Source organism: Hypanus sabinus, chromosome 7 (genome assembly GCF_030144855.1).
Source record: "Hypanus sabinus isolate sHypSab1 chromosome 7, sHypSab1.hap1, whole genome shotgun sequence".
In the NCBI taxonomy this organism is placed as follows: domain Eukaryota; kingdom Metazoa; phylum Chordata; class Chondrichthyes; order Myliobatiformes; family Dasyatidae; genus Hypanus; species Hypanus sabinus.
The window spans coordinates 171,111,770-171,128,296 of NC_082712.1; the positions used below are offsets into that span (position 1 = coordinate 171,111,770).

Consider the following 16,527-nt stretch of genomic DNA (forward strand, 5'->3'; position numbering starts at 1 on the left):
CCAGTGACCTGGCCTCCACATCCGTCTGTGGCAATAAATTCCACAGATTCACCACCCTCTGCCTAAAGAAATTCCTTCTCATCTCTGTTCTAAGGGGACATCCTTCTTTCCTGAGGCTGTGCCCTCTGGTCCTAGACTCCCCTACTATAGGAAACATTCTCTGCACATATACTCTATCAAGGTCTTTCAATATTCAATAGATTTCAGTGAGATTCCCCCCTCATTCTTCAACTCCAGCAGAGCTGTCAAATGCTCCTTATACATAAATTCTTTCATTCCCACAGTCATTCTCATGAACCTCCTATGGACCCTGCCTCCAATGCCAGCACATCTTTTCTTCGATAAGAGGACAGAAACTGCTCACAATACTCCAAGTGTGGTTTGACCAGTGCCTTATGAAGCCTCAGCATTACAATCTTGCTTTTCTGGTGCTTTTGAGAACTACGGGTCGATTAAAGCAATATCCTTGCATAAACTATTCTTTAAAAGCCACAATCAACAACAGGGAAAATGTGTCTGTTTAAAACTGAATGGACTTTGCAAAATATTAATTGTGCAATGGATTATGTAACAGGATCTCTGACAACAAACCGTTTCTGGTACTGACTCTCTCTGGAGCCTTTTTGATACTGCAGTACCATCCTTCTGGTAGGACAATACCAACTTGTTAAGCATTTAAGACTATTTTTGTTTTGTAATATTTGGCAACACATCCAGATATTGGCTTCACAATTCAAACTGTGTTCTCCAGTGTCCCATCTACAGTTATCCCTTCTCCCACAACACAGTGTTGATGTGGAATCTTCTGGTCCAGAAGCTGTTTACTGAGTTGCCCACAATAATGACTCAATTTCAAAAATACTTAATTGGCTGTAAGGCTGCTTTAGTTGACCCACAGTTCTTGAAAGTACCAGAAAAACTAATTATTTAATTGTATCCATATTTATTCACCCAGAGGATATGACTATCTCGAGGTTTTTTAAAGTTCAAAGAAAATTTATTATCAAAGTACATATAAATTACCGTACACAACCCCGAGATTCATTTCTTGTAGGTAGCTCAATAAGTCCGTAATAGACTCAAAGAAAAACCAACCTGGGTGTTCAACCAGTGTGCAAATGACAACAAACTGTGCAAATACAAGTAGAAAAATATAATTAATTTATAAGTAAGTAAGTACTAAATATTGAATCCTTGAAAGTGAGTCCATAGGTTATGGGAACAGTTCAATGATGGAGCAAGTTATACCACTGATTCAAGACCCTGATGATTGAGGAGTAGTAACTGTTCCAGAACCTGGTGGTGTTGGTCCAGGTTCCTCTGTACCTTCTTACTGATGACAGTAGCAAAAAGAGAGCAAAACCTGGTTGCTGGGAGTTGGGGAGAGCAGGGCCTGGGTGGTGGGGGTCCCTGATGATGGATCTTGCTTTCCTCTCATCTTGTATTTTCTTGGTTGGATTTAAAGCTCCAGATAAAAGAGCTTACATTAAAACCAACGCCACTTCAGAATGCCTCATGATATGCCAGTGAACTGAAAGTGTTAACCTTGCTCTCTCCAAGGAAAATCTGAAACCAATGATATCTATTGATCAATAACATCGACGTTTTGGGCCAAGACTTTTCATGAAGGTGATGCTGCCTGGCCTGCAGAGTTCCTCCATCATCTTGGGTATATTACACCTACAAGAACCCCCTCAAGATAAAACCAGAAACATTTGTTTTTTTTTTAAAAACTGTATTTCATTTTCTTTGCTGACGGTACTAAGGAGAGAAGGCAGGTTTTGAAGCAGAAGGAATATTACCACAGGTATACAGGTGTGAATATTTGGTGGAACTTGCCATGTCGAATATAAAGAGTAAAAACGCAGAGACCTTATAAGTGTTGATGTACAGGGAGAACTTGGCATAGACATGCATAGTTCCCTGAAAATGTAAACACAGGTCTTGATAGAGTAGATGTCGAGAGAATGGATAGGGGCGGGAGGTCCCAAGTTCAAAAGCTCCCCTGCACACTTTCATCTGTGCTGGGTTAAGAGCTGGTGAAACTCACCTGGCAGAAGGCAATGGCAAACTTGCCTCATACACAATTTCCCACTACGTCAACAGCGGAGTGGGAGGAAGTCGTCCACCAACTGGAAAAATTCCGGATGTGACGTACCCTTTTACCCTCAATCTAACCATTCACTCCAACAGAGTTCTATATTTGTCTGTCATCCCTGTGTCTATCTAAGAATTTCTGAAATGCCTGCCTCTACGACCACCCTGGCTGGGCGTTCCGTGCACCCACCACTCTCTGTGTAAGAAACGTACCTCTGATATCTCCCCTCTACTTTCTTCAAACCACCTTAAAATTATGTCCCTGGTATTAGCCATTTCCACCCTGGGGAAGTCCCTGCCTGTCCACTGGATCTATGCCCCTCATCATCTTGTACACCACTATCAAGTTTTCACACAGAGTGCAGAATATTTGGGATGAGCTGCCGCAGAGGCAGAAACAATTACCACCTTTGAACAGCAATGAAGATGGATATGGGCACACGGAATCAGTGTCATCAGTCATCACAATCCACAGAGACAAGGTTGGCCAAAAGGATCCATTTTTGTTCGGTGTGTTTAGAGAGACACAAGAGCCTGCAGATGCTGGAATGTGAAACGACCATCTGCTGTACCTCTCCAACCTCATCGCAGGGTTTGGAGGACTGCGTGCCTCAATCACCCAGAGGGCTGTGCTGGCTGGAGTCAGGACCCTGTGCATTGGCTCTCAGTAGGGTCACCCATGCCAAGAAGGTCAAAGGGTAGAGGCCAGACTAAGAGTGATCCAGCAATGGTCCGGGTTCAGGGCTAACCACCCTGACTGCTAAACCAAAATTGTTACAGAAACAGCAATGAAGAATCCTTTTGCATCTGAGTGCGATGGTATTCCTGAGTCTCCACCTGGGACTGCCATGACTGACAGTGATGAAAACAGAGAGGAAGCTAGTGATACAATGAAGGAAACTGCGAACACCCCCAGAAATAGAGGACTTTCATTGATGCCCTTAATGCCAGCGGCATTACAGGCCAAAATGAGAGTGTACCTTCCTAATATTCTGTTAAAACATTGAAACTTAACACTGTAGAACATATCTGAATGCTGAAGGAAAGGGGAGCGTCTGGGAATACTGTAACAATGTAACCATATCAAAAGTAAAAATGCAATTAAATCAAATAGTAACACACACAAAATGCTGGTGGAACACAACAGGCCAGGCAGCATCTATTCGGGCCGAGACCCTTCGTCAGGACATTAAGAAGTTTAAATCAAATAGTTTCACTTTGTATCCAACCTATTGTTGTAGAAACACCCATAACAAATGACTTCCCAAACCTGCAGAGCCCGACGCTGAGAATTTCACTGAATGCGAAACCGAAACGTTTGGTTTATTTAGTCCAATGGTTCCGAACGCCCCAATACAGACTTCGAAGATGCTAAATAATTGCTGGATTGTGCCTTCTACTCGGAAGCCGGCTCTCATAGGAAGGGTCGAAGTGGGCATCTACCTTTGGACGGAGTTGCTTCCCTTCAACAACGGATCAAATCCAGACAGAGCGGAACGGCCCAAGTCCACAAGCGAGACTGTCCGTGCCGTTGTTCGCCGCCGATCCTGAAGTGCGACACTTCCGTAGCAAGCGGGGGCACTTTCACCGCCGGGAGGGAGGGTCCCGTTTCTACCGACCTGGCAAAGGACCCGGCGCCAGGACCGCTCGTCTCCGGTGGGCAGGGAGAGAGGCGGAGCGACCCGGGTCGACGGCGAGGAAGGTGGGCGGGGAGCCGGGGTAACAGGGCATTAGAGATAGGAATACAGATTGGTATCAGGGAGAGGGTATTAAATATCTGGAGGAGTAGGGGGTTGCAGACATCCCACCCTGCAAAACCTCATTTCAATTTGCGGGAGACTCCCGGGAGAGGTGGGATACCTGCAACAGAGTATCTCCTTGGGGGCTCGCCAGCTAGTTTAAATAGCGTTAGCTATGCTAATGAACGAATGACACCTGTTAAACTCACCTCAACAGTCATTTAACCCACCACGGGCAATAGAAAAGTCACTGTTGTAAACAGTGCAGCGAGCAACACTGATTATTTTTAACCCCTATTAGGCAGGGGTACACTTTAGTGTAGTCTGGGGTGAAGTACGTTTCATTTTTTTTGAACACTCTGCCATGGTGTTTTTTTCTTCTCTCTTTTTCCGGGATATATCATTTGCGGGTGTCAGGGAGCCGCTATCAATACACGGGAGACTCCCGGAACTTGCGGGAGAGGTAGGTGTCTGGGGTTGGGGAGGGTCAAGAATGGGGGTGGGAGAGAGGGGGAACATGGAGGGGGTGGTGAGTAGGGGAGAGGAGGGGTTTGGGGAGGGTCGAGAATGGGGTGAGGGTGGAGGGGTGAGGAAGTGGGAAGGGGTGACGGGGAGAGGGTTGGGGAGTGGGTGGGGGCGAGGATGGGTGCAGGGGAGGGGGTAGGAGGGGGAGAGTGGAGGAGGAGAGGAGAGGGATGGGGGGAGGGGAGAAGAGGAGGAAGGGAGGGGAGGAGCAACTACCTTGTTTATGCAACAAACCGCCAAGATTGTTTGACGCCATTTCCAGCACAGGTGTGAAAGAGAACAAAATAATTACTACTCTGGATCTGGTGCAGCACAAAAAAAACACAAGATAAAGGACACAATAACTTAAAACAAACACAACAGATATAAGTACATAAGCTAGCTTATATACATAGATTGACTGTTCATAAAGTGACACTTGGTGTGTCTGTACAGAAGGTTTATTTTCTGAGAGGAAATGATAAAGTAGTGGTGGTTGGGGGTGTGGAGGGGTGAGTTGGTGGTTGGGGGTGTGGAGGGGTGGGTCGGTGGTTGGGGGTGTTGATCAGCCTTACTTCTTGGGGAAAGTAACTGTGTTTGAGTCTGGTGGTCCTGGCGTGGATGCTACGTAGCCTCCTCTCTGGTGGGATTGGGACAGACAGTCCATGAGCAGGGTGGGTGGGATCCTTCATGATGTTACTGGCCCTTTATCAGCACCTTTCTGTGTATATCCTTGATGGTGGGTAGGCTGGTGCCAGTGATATGTTGGGCAGTTTTGACTAACCGCTGTAGAGCCTTATTGTATGCCGCAGTGCAGTTTCTCTTCTGCACACCTGTATAAGGATAGCTTTGTTCTATATATGCACCACCATCTGTGTGAATAAGTTCCCTCTCTGTCTCCTATTAAATCTTTCCCTGCTAATCTTCCCTCTGGTTATTGATTCCACAACCATGAGTAAAAGACCGTGAGCATTTACTCTGTCCAACGATTTTATACACCTCTCTTGTCAGTTCCCTACACTCCACAGAATAAAGTCCCTATATATAACAGAGGCCCTTGAAACTTGGTAATATCCTGTTAAATATTTTCTGTATTCTTTCAAGCTTAGTATAAGGAAAGCTTTGGGTGATGGGGTAAAAGAGGAAAGTGAGGGGATATCTGCATAGGGAAAGCAGAAAGGGTGTGTCAAAGGGAGAGGGGAGGGAATAGGGACTGGGAACAGGTTAGGGGCTAGAAAGGAAGATTGGTGGAAGGTGAGGAATGGAGCGAAGAGAATTAGAATTTGGTATTTGTTTGATTTTTGTGAGCTTCATCATGGGCACATGCCTCCCCACCATTGAGGACATCTTGAAAAGGTGGCACCCATCATTAAAGACCCTTAACATCCCTTATCTCATTATTACCAACATTTGACATTTTAGGACAACTTCTTCCCCTCTGCCATCAAATTTCTGAATAGATGATGACCCGTGGATGCCACCTTGCTACTTTGGCTCTGTTTTTGCATCTCTCTCTGGAGAGATACATATACACAGATAGGGATATAGATATAGTACATCTGTCTATATTGCAGCAACTCAAAATGCATACAAAGCATGCAGATGTGGTCAAGAGGTTCAGTTGTTGTTCAGACCAAACATCAGAATGGGGAAGAAATGTGACCTGAGCGACTTTGTTAGTGCCGGGTGGGGGGGGGGTGCAAGGGGGTTTGAGTATCTCAGAAACTGCTGATCTCTTTTAGACCATAAGATATAGGAGCAGAATTAGGAGTCTGCTCCACCATTTTATCATAGGTGACCCAATTTTCCTCTCAGCCCCACAATCTCTTCATGCCCTGACCAATCAAGAATTTATTAATCTCTGCCTTAAATATACACAAAAATAGCTTTTACAGCTACCTGTGGCAAAGAATTACACAGATTTACCACCTTCTGGCTGAAGAAATTCCTCCTCAACTCCCTTCTAAAAGGATGCTCCTCTATTCTGAGGCTGTGTCCTCTAGTCTTAGACTTTCCCACCATAGGAAACATCCTCTCCACATTCCCCCTATTGAGGCTTTTCACCATTTGATAGGTTTCAATGAGGTCACCCCTCATTCTCTGAATTCTAGTGAATACAGGCCCAGAGCCATCAAACGTTCATCACGTGACAAGCCATTCAATCCTGGAATCATTTTCGTGAACTTCCTTTGAATTCTCTCCAGTTTCAGCACATCCCGTCTAAGATAAGGGGCCCGAACCTCCTCACAATACTCCGAGTGAGGCCTCACCAATGCTTTATGAAGTCTCAACATTACATCCTTGTTTTTATATTCCAGTCCTCTTGAAATGAATGCTAACGTTGCATTTACCTTCCTCACCACAGACACAACCTGCAAATTAACCTTTAAGGAATCCTACACACGGACTCCCAAGTCCCTTTGCACCTCAGTTTTTTGTGTTTTCTCTGCATTTAGAAAATAGTCAACCTTTTCATTTCTTCTACCAAAGTGCATGACCATACACTTCCCAACACTGTATTACATCTACCATTTCTTTGCCCATTCTCCTAATCTGTCTAGGTCCTTCTGTAGCCTCTCTGCTCCCTCAAATCTACCTGCCCCATCTCCTATCTTTGTATCATCTGAAAACGTTGCAACAAAGCTATCAATTCCATCATCTAAATCATTGATATATAAAGTAAAATGAATTAATCCCAATGCAGACCCCTGTCGAACACCACATCACTGGCAGCCAACTGGAAAAGGCTCCCTTTATTCCCACTCTTTGCCTGCTGCCAGTCAGTCACTGCTTTATCCTTGCTAGAATCTTTCCTGTAATACCATTGGCTTGTAGCTTGTTAAGCAGCCTCATATGGCACCTTGTCAAAGGCTTTCTGAAAATCCAAGTACACAATGTCAACCGATTCTCCTTTGTCCTTGTTATTTCTTCAAGGAATTCCAACAGATCTGTCAGGCAATATTTTCCCTTGAGGAAACCATGCTGACTACGACCTATTTTATCATTTGCCTCCAATTACCCTGAGATCACATCCTTAATAATTGACTCCAACATCTTCCCAGCCATTGAAGTTTCTTTTGACCAACTGGCCTATAGTTTCCTTTCTTCTGCCTCCCTCCCTTCTTGAAGGGTGGAGTGACTGTTGGAATTTTCTGGTCTTCTGGAACCATTCCAGAGTCTAGTGATTCTTGAAAGATCACTACTAGTGCCTCCATGATCTCGTCAGCCACCACTTTTAGAACTCCGGGGTGTACACCATTTGGTCCAGGTGACTTATCCACCTTCAGACCTTTCAGTTTCCCAGGAATCTTCTGTCTAATTATGGTAATTTCACACACTTCCATCATACTGCTGGTGTCTCCTGGGATTTTCATACACAACGGTCTCTAGAGTTTACAGAGAAAGGTGCGAAAAACAAAAAAAAATACACATGCAGTCAGTGGCAGTTCTTTCTGTGGGCAAAAATGAGAGGGGTCAGAGGGGAATGGCCAGACTGGTTCAAGCTGACAGGAAGGTGACAGTAACTCAAATAACCATACATTACGACCATGGTGTAAAAGAGTATTTGAGAACACATAACACGTCAAACCTTGCAGTGGATGGGCTACAGCAGCAGAAGACTACATCATGTTCCATTCCTGTACCTAATAAAGTGTCCTTTTAAAATTATATTTTATGGTTTCTTTGCATTGTACCCTTGCCACTACACAACAAATTTCATGACATGTATCAATGACAATAAAACTGATTATGATTCCTTGTCCTTTGACACCAATAAATATTTGCGATTTCCTTACCTGGACAGTGTTTACTGTTCTGTTAGTTTGAGCTGTTCCCTTTCTATCTCATTGAACTTTGTCATTTACAAGTGCATCATATTTTCCTCTCTGTTCGTTGTACTTTTTGCATTTTCACATTGGAATACATAAATACTACTAATCACATTTGCCTGTAATTGATCTCTAAATATTCCTCTCAATGTATCTGTCTGTTTGCCTTTTGAATGGTGTAATTTTACCTGCCCTTACCACTTCCTCTGGCAGCTCGTTCCATATACTCACCACCCTCTGTGTGGAAAAACCTGGCCCTCAGACCCCTCTTAAATCTCAACCCTGTACCAACCCAACTTTCTCAATCTACCTGCAAGCTGTAATCCTGCATGACCTTTTACCTTTTCTATCTCCCATTGTATTTTGTACCCCACATCCTGCTACTGCTGGGAGTCAATGTTGTATATGACTTCTATCAGGGTCTTTTTACCCTTGCAGTTTCTTAACTCTGCCCACAATGATCCTTCATCTTTGGATCCCATGTCACCTCTTGGTTTCATTTTTTTACCACCAGAGCCACCTCAGCCCCTCTGCCTACCTGCCTGCCCTTTCAATACAATGTGTATCTTGGATGTTAAGTTCCCAACTATGACTTCTTTTTCCAGCCACGTCCCAATGATGCCCACAACGTCATACCAATCTGTAACTGCGCCACAAGATTATCTTCCTTATTCTGGATACTGTGTGCATTCAAATATTACACTATCAGTCCTATTTACGTCACCCTTTTTTGATTTTGTCCCCCTTTTACATTTCAACTCATCCCACTAACTGCAATTTTGTCCTATCATCTGCCTGTCCTTCCTCAGTCTCACTATGCACTGCCTCTGCTCATATACCAACTGTCCCATCCTTAGCCCTATCACTCCGGTTCCCATCTCCCTGCCAAATTAGTATAAACCAGGGGTTCCCAACCTTTTTTAAGCCATGGACCCCTACCATTAATCGAGGGGTCCATGGAGCCCAGGTTGGAAACCCTCCCTAACTACCTCTGAGGGGGACTAATTTCTTTGCAAGCATGTTTGCTGAAACTGTTGGGGAGGGTTTAAACTAATTTGGCAGGGGGTTGAGAACTGGGGTAATAGGGCTGAGAATGGGGCAGTTGGTATACAAGTTGATGCATTGTGTAGTGAGACCGTCAGGAAGGGCAGGCGTAGGATAGGGCAAAATTGCAGTCACCTTAAAATGATGCCGCCTTGTACTAGCTGTTACAGCCCTGTGAAGTAGTCTCTGGCTGTCCACTCTGAAAGTACCTCTTACCTTGTACACCTCTATCAAGTCACCGCTCATCCACGCTTCGTTCCCTGGCTTGCTCAATGTGTGTGAGGAAGAGGATGCTTGCTGGAGCTTTTACATGTCCTGTTTTAACCACTAGATGGCAGGACAATATTCAAAATTTTCTGATTGCTATTCTTTGGGATGCAGAAAGGATATTTCCATAGTGGGTGAGTTGACGGCACAGCGTCAGAATACAGTGTCCCTTTAGAACGGAGATGAGGAAGGTTGTGAACTCATTGCCACAGATAATTGTGGACACCAAGTTATCAGGTGTACTTAAAGGTTCTTGATTATTAAGGATGTCAAAGGTTACGAGGACTATGCAGGAGAATGGGGTTGAGAGGGATAATAAATCAGCCATGATGGAATGGTGGAGTACACTCAACAGGTCAAATGGCATAATTCTGCTCCTATGTCTTATGGTCGTAAGAACTTTGAAGAAAGCTCTCATCTTCAGACAGTGGAGATTGGTTAAGGACAGGACTTTATCTGAAAGTGGGGAGTTAGATTAATGATGATTCTGTTATGGATTATCTTCCTAATACACAGTACTTCAGGGAACAGATAGCAACATGCACTGTCTCATAACAGCAGCTGATATGAGGCAGACTATATTTCACTGTTAACAATTTTTTAAACAAATTTTGAGTATAACATCGGTTATTTAACACTATTCCTTTTTAGAATGTGCATGGATTATCAGTGTCATATAAATATAGCAAGTCTGAAAAACTCACCTTCAAAAACCTCACGCACCTCTTCAAAGTTTCTTGTCTTCTGGTTGGCTGCCAGTGACTAGTGGTGTTCCGCAGGGGTCAATATTGGGACGCTTCTTTTCATGCTGTATATCAACGATTTATATGATGGAATAGATGGATTTGTTGCCAAGTTTGCAGATGATACAAACACTAGTGGAGGGGCAGATAATGTTGAGGAAACAGGTAGGATGCAGAAGGACTTAGACAGATTAGGAGAATGGGCAAGAAAGTGGCAAATGAAATACAATGTTGGAAAAGCATTGTCATGCACTTTGGTAGTAGAAATAAATGTGCAGACTATTTTTTAAATGGGGAGAAAATCGAGAAATCTGAGATGCAAAGGGACTTGGGAGTCCTTGTACAGAACAACCTGAAGGTTAATTTTCAGGCTGAGTCAGTGAGGAAGGCAAATGCCATGTTAGCATTCACATCAAGAGGTCTAGAATACAAAGCAGGGATGTGATGCTGAGGCTTTATAAGGCACTGGTGAGGCCTCACCTTGAGTGTTGTGAACAGTTTTCTGCTCCTCATCTTAGAAAAGATGTGCTGGCATTGGAGGGGGTCCAGAGGAGGTTCACAAGGATGATTCTGGGAATGAAAGTGTTATTATACGAGGAACGTTTGATGGCTCTGGGTCTGTACTCGCTGGAATTCAGAAGGATGAGGGGGGATCTCATTGAAACCTTTGAATGTTGAAAGTCCTTTACTGAGTAGATATGGAAAGGATGTTTCCCATGGTGGGAGAGTCTAGGACAAGAGGGCACAGCCTCAGGATAGAGGGGCACCATTTCAAAACAGAGATGTGGAGAAATTTCTTTAGCCTAAGGGTGATGAATTTGTGGAATTTGTTGCAACATGCAACTGTGGAGGCCAGTTTGTTGGGTGACTTTAAGTCAGAGATTGATAGGTTCTTGATTGGGCATGGAAAGATTACATATCAAAGGTTCGGGGAGAACGCTGGGAACTGAGGTTCAAGAGGAGACAAAGAAAAAGGATTAGCCATGATTGAATGGCAGAACAGACTCGATGGGCCAGATGGCCTAATTCTGCTCCTATATCTTATGGTCTTAAAGGATGTGGTCCTTGTACAGATCAGCAGTTGTATGAAAATGGGAGCCCAGACAGCAACTGTGCGCTCTGTGGATCAGAGGGTCTGTTTCTGTGCTGACAATACCAGACTGTAGTCTAAGATGAAGCAATTTCTATTTCATGCGAGTTCCATCAAAGCACATTTTCCTTGTGCCTTTCAAAATCCAACCCTTGTGAGAGGCGGAAACGGGTCCGGCCGGTCAACAGGTGAAGCTGTATAGGCCAATTCCCTGTACAATGGATCACAGAAGTGTTGATGAACTTCAACCATACCATCGTCTTTAGATGGTGGAAATGGGAGGACGTCAATGGCCTATGCTACACTGGGAGCTTAGGGTCCAAGAAGAAGAGAGGACATATTCTTTGCACATTCAAAAGCTCTCATGAGAAATATTTATGATCCTAATGATATTGTTTTGACAAGCAGAGGGGATCTGAAACAAATTTATTAAAAAATAAGTGAAAGAAACATGCATGGTAGTGTAGCGGTTTGCGTAGCACTATTACAGTGGCAATACCTCGGGTTCAATTTCAGCCGGTGACTGTAGGGGGTTTGTACGTTCTCCCCATGACTGTGTGGGTTTCCTCCAGGCACCCTGGTTTCCTCCCACATTCCAAAGATGTACAGGTTAATTGGTCACTTCAGTGACATTGGGAGGTGCAGGCTCCTTAGGCTGCAAGGGCCTGTTACTGTGCTTTATCTCTGAATAAAAATAAAATAAAAGTGACTGACAGTGACGCCAATGTCCTGTGGATACTTAAAGAAAGGTATTTGGTGTTGGCAAACCCATAACTGATTGTGCTGTAACATTGCTTGCTCAAACTCTCTGAGATCTGTTATTATGTAGTGACAAAGAACCAAGGTCTCAAAGAAGTCACAACCTTGTCGTAGGGTTTGGAGGCTTGCGGGCCTCAATGACCCTGAGAGCGATGTTGGCTGGAGTCAGGGCTTTATGCTCTGGCTCTTGGTAGGGTCACCCATGCAGAACAGGTCAAAGGGCAGAGGTCCTCCAGGTTCGGGGGTTCAGCTCAGGGCTAACAACCCTGACTGGTAAAACAGAATTGTTACGGAGACAGCGACGAAGAATCCTTTTACATCTGAGTACGACAATATTCCTGAGTCTCCATCTATATCTTGTGTGACTGACAGTAGTGAAAACCAGGAGAAAGCTACTGACATGATGAAGGAAGCCCTGAACACCCCCAGAGATGGAGGACCATCACTGCTGCCCAAAACGCCAGTGGTGTAATGGGCAGTAAGCAAGTAAGTAAAGAGCTGAGACTACAAGACAGATATTCCTTATAGGATTTAGAATAAATGGATCTTATGACAACCTGGTGGTTTCAGAGTCACATTAAACAGAAGAGGTTCTGTAGACGTTGGAAATCCAGAGCAACATGCACTAAATGCCGGAGGAACTTAGCAGGTCAGGCAGCATCTATGGAGAGAAATGAGCAGTCAACATTTTGGGCAGAGTTACAATGCCTTACAGTACAGGTGACCCAGGTTCAATTCCTGCCACTACCAATAAGGAGTTTGTACGTTCTCCCTGTGACCGCAAGGGTTTCCTCTGGGTGCTCCGGTTTCCTCCCACAATCCAATGGCATACCAGTTGGTAAATTAATTGGTGATTATAAACATGTCGGCTACCCCGCAGAGTGTTATACGGCCAGCTACATCATGGTAGACACTCAGCTGGAAGGCCGAAGAAGCGCTATAAGGATCAGATGAAGAATGCTTTAAGGAAGCACAAGATCAGACCCGAGGACCTGGAGGATGTTGCTGCTGACCGTAACACTTGGCGACAGCCGTGTAGGGACAGGGTTTGTATCCTGGAGATGGAAAGAACAACCAGAAGACAGCAGAAGAGAGCCAGGAGAGATGCAGCCATGGTTGCCATCACTCCCACCTGCAATAGAGCTTGTGGGTCGAGGATAGGATTGTACAGTCATCAAAGATCTCACCATTAAAGGAGTGGACATCGTCATCGGATTCCAATGGACATCTGAAGAAGAAGAAGAAGTAAACTGTTATGTGATTGGGCTCAGATTAAATTAGGGGATTGCTGGGCGGCATGGCTCGAAGGGCTGGAAGGGTCAATTCTACACTGTATCCCAATAAATACATTGAATAAAATAGTGAAGACTATAGCATTTGTTATGCATAAATCTAAAATAATAGCAGTGGAAAGTGGGAGATAGGGCTGACAACTCAAAGCATTGACTGTTTAGATGCAGGCTGACTTGTTCAGCATTCCATTATTTTTTGTTTTGATCTGTAGCCAGCTCATTGCAAATCATCAATTGCACATTTAGAACAGTAGGTGGCGGTAGTGGCCTTGCTTCTGCACTCGCATTGGGTCAGGAACAGGATGACGAATGGCTGGGTGACTGGGGCCTCCTCAGTAGTTGTGATAGCCTGTGCTTCACGGTATATTTTTACATGTACCAAATAATCTGATCTGTCCAATAGAGCTATAAATCCAGGAAAGAAAACAGGCCAAACACGAGGAAATCTGCAGATGCTGGAAATTCAAACAACAACACACACAAAATGCTGGCGGAACGCAGCAGGCCAGGCAGCATCTATAGGGAGAAGCGCTGTCGATGTTTCGGGCCGAGACCCTTCGTCGGGACTAACCGAAAGGAAAGATAGTAAGAGATTTGAAAGTAGTGGGGAGGGGGGGAGAGAAATGCGAAATGATAGGAGAAGACCGGAGGGGGTGAGATGAAGCTAAGAGCTGGAAAGGTGATTGGCGAAAGTGATACAGAGCTGGAGAAGGTGAAAACAGGCCAGTTTGTGTAAAACAAATCTCGGAATTGTTAATAAGAGAAAATCTGCAGATGCTGGAAATCCAGGTAACACACACAAAATACTGGAGGAACTCAGCAGGCCAGGCAGCAACTATGGACCATTACCCTTCAGCAGGACTGGAGAAAAAATGATGTGGAGTAGAGATAAAAGGTGGGGGGGAGGGGAGAGAGAATCGATCAGGTTTATTGTCACCGGCATATGTCGTGAAATTTGTTACCTTAGCAGCAGCGTTTCAATGCATAAGAAAGAGAAAAAATATAATAATGATAATGAATAAATAAGTAACTCAATTACAGTATACATATATTGAATAGATTAAAAATCATGCAAAAACAGAAACAATATATATTAAAAAAGTGAAGTTGTGTTCAATGTCCATTTAGAAATCAGATGGCAGAGAGGAAGAAGTTGTTCTTGAATCGCTGAGTGTGTGCCTTCAGGCTTCTGTATCTCCTACCTGATAGTAGCAGTGAGAAAAGGGCATGCCCTGGCTGCTGGAGGTCTTTAATAATAGACGCTGCCTTTCTGAGACACCGCTCCTTGAAGATGTCCAGGGTATTGTGTAGGCTAGTACCCAAGATGGAGCTGACTAAATTTACAACCCTCTGCAGCTTCTTTTGGTCCTGTGAGTAGCCCCCCCCCCCAATACCAGACAATGATGCAGCCTGTCAGAATGCTCTCCATGGTACATCTACCCTCAGACCATTAAGCTTCCTGAGCACCTTCTCAGTTGTAATTTTCACTGCACATACTTCACTTCCCTGACACTCCTGAATGTCTGGTATACTGCAGATGTCTTCCAGTGTGAAGACTGATGTAAAATACACATTCCATTCCTCTGCCATCTCTGCAATACCTCCAGCTTCATTTTCTATTGGTCCTGTATCTACTCTCTTTTACCCTTTATATACTTAAAAAAGCTTTTAGTATCTTCTTTGATATTAGTTGCTTCTTTTCATAATTCATCTTTTCCTTCCTATTGACCTCAGTTTCCTTCTGCAAGTTTTTAAAAGCTTCCCACTAGCTTTGGCTTCCTTGTATGCCCTCTCTTTTGCTTTTACTTTGGCTCTGACTTCACTTGTCAGCCACGGTTTCCTTCTTCCATTCAAAAATTTCTTCTTATTTTGAATATATCTGTCTTGCACTTCCCTCATTTTTCACGGAAACTCCAGCCATTGCTGCTCCACTGTCCTTCCTGCTAGTGTCCCTTTCCAGTCAACTTTGGCCAGTTCCCCTCTCATGCCATTGTAATTTCCTTTATTCTACCGAAATACCGACACATTGGAATCTCCTTCCAAATTTTAAAGTGAGCTCGATCATATTGTGATCACTGTTCCCTAAGGGTTCCTTAACCTTAAGCTCTCTTATCACCTCTGGATCCTTGCACAACACACATTGAGCACAGCTGATCCCTAATGGGCTCAACAATAAGCTGTTCTAAAAAGCCATCCCTTAGACATCCTACAAATTCTCTCTCTTGAGGTCCAGTACTGGCTTGGTTTTCTCAATCCACTTTCATGTTAAAATCCCCAACAATTATCATGACATTGCCCTTCTGACACACTTTTTCTGTCTCCTGCTGTGATTTGTCATCCACATCCCGGCTGAGAGGACCGGACACAGTATATGACTCCAACAGACCCACAGGTGATGTGTCACCTTACCTGGAAGGACTGTCTGGGGCCCTGAATGGTAGTGAAGAAGGAGGTGTAGGGGCAGGTGTAGCACTTGCAATGGTAACCAGGATATGTGCCAGGAGTGGGGAGGGGTGAACGGACAAGAGAGCGGCGTAGGGAGTGATCTCTGTGGAAAGCAAAAAGTGGGGGGGAGGGAAAGATGTGCTTGGTGGTGGGATCCTGTTGAAGATGGCAGAAGTTGCGGAGAATTATGTGCTGGATGCGGAAGCTGGTGGGGTGGTAGGAGAGGACATTGTTCCTGTGTCTCCTTGAGAACAATCCGAGGAGGCTTTGTCTGGGAGACCGTGGCAGCCCTCGATTACTTTTTGTGCCTGCCTTAGCAGAAAGCTTAGTAGATAACACAGTAGCATAATGCATTACTCTGTACAGCACCACCAATCAGAGTTCAATTCCCATCTCTGACCCGAAAGGAGTTTGTACCTCTTCCCTGTGAGTTTTTCCGGGTGCTCCGGCTTCCTCCCACATTCCAAAGATTTATCTACAGGTTAGGGTCAGTAAACTGTGGGCATGGTATGTTGGTGGCAACACTTGCCCCAGTACATCCTCGGACTGTGTCAGTCATTGGCGCAAACGACACATTTTTTGTTTTCAAATCTTTTTATTGTTATTATTATTCAAATATAGTACAAATACATCAAAGTAACAACACTTACGATGTCTCAAAAAAGAAGAAATTATCTTAAAGATTGAAAATTTTTGTGAATTAAAAAAAACCCTACT

General features: G+C 44.3%; 1 protein-coding gene across 3 annotated transcripts in view; it reads right to left on the reverse strand.

The window, feature by feature from the left end:
• prrg4 (proline rich Gla (G-carboxyglutamic acid) 4 (transmembrane)) overlaps positions 1 to 4,285 on the reverse strand; it is a 46,448-nt gene extending 42,163 nt beyond the window's left edge. The window contains exon 1 of one of the 3 annotated variants that reach the window (XM_059976110.1): positions 4,046 to 4,285. The gene's annotated coding sequence lies outside the window, so the exon portion shown is untranslated. Of the gene's footprint in view, positions 1 to 3,367; positions 4,026 to 4,045 lie in introns of those variants that run through there. The other 2 variants (XM_059976109.1, XM_059976108.1) reach the window with 2 other exon arrangements.
• Between the last annotated feature and the right edge of the window lie 12,242 nt (positions 4,286 to 16,527).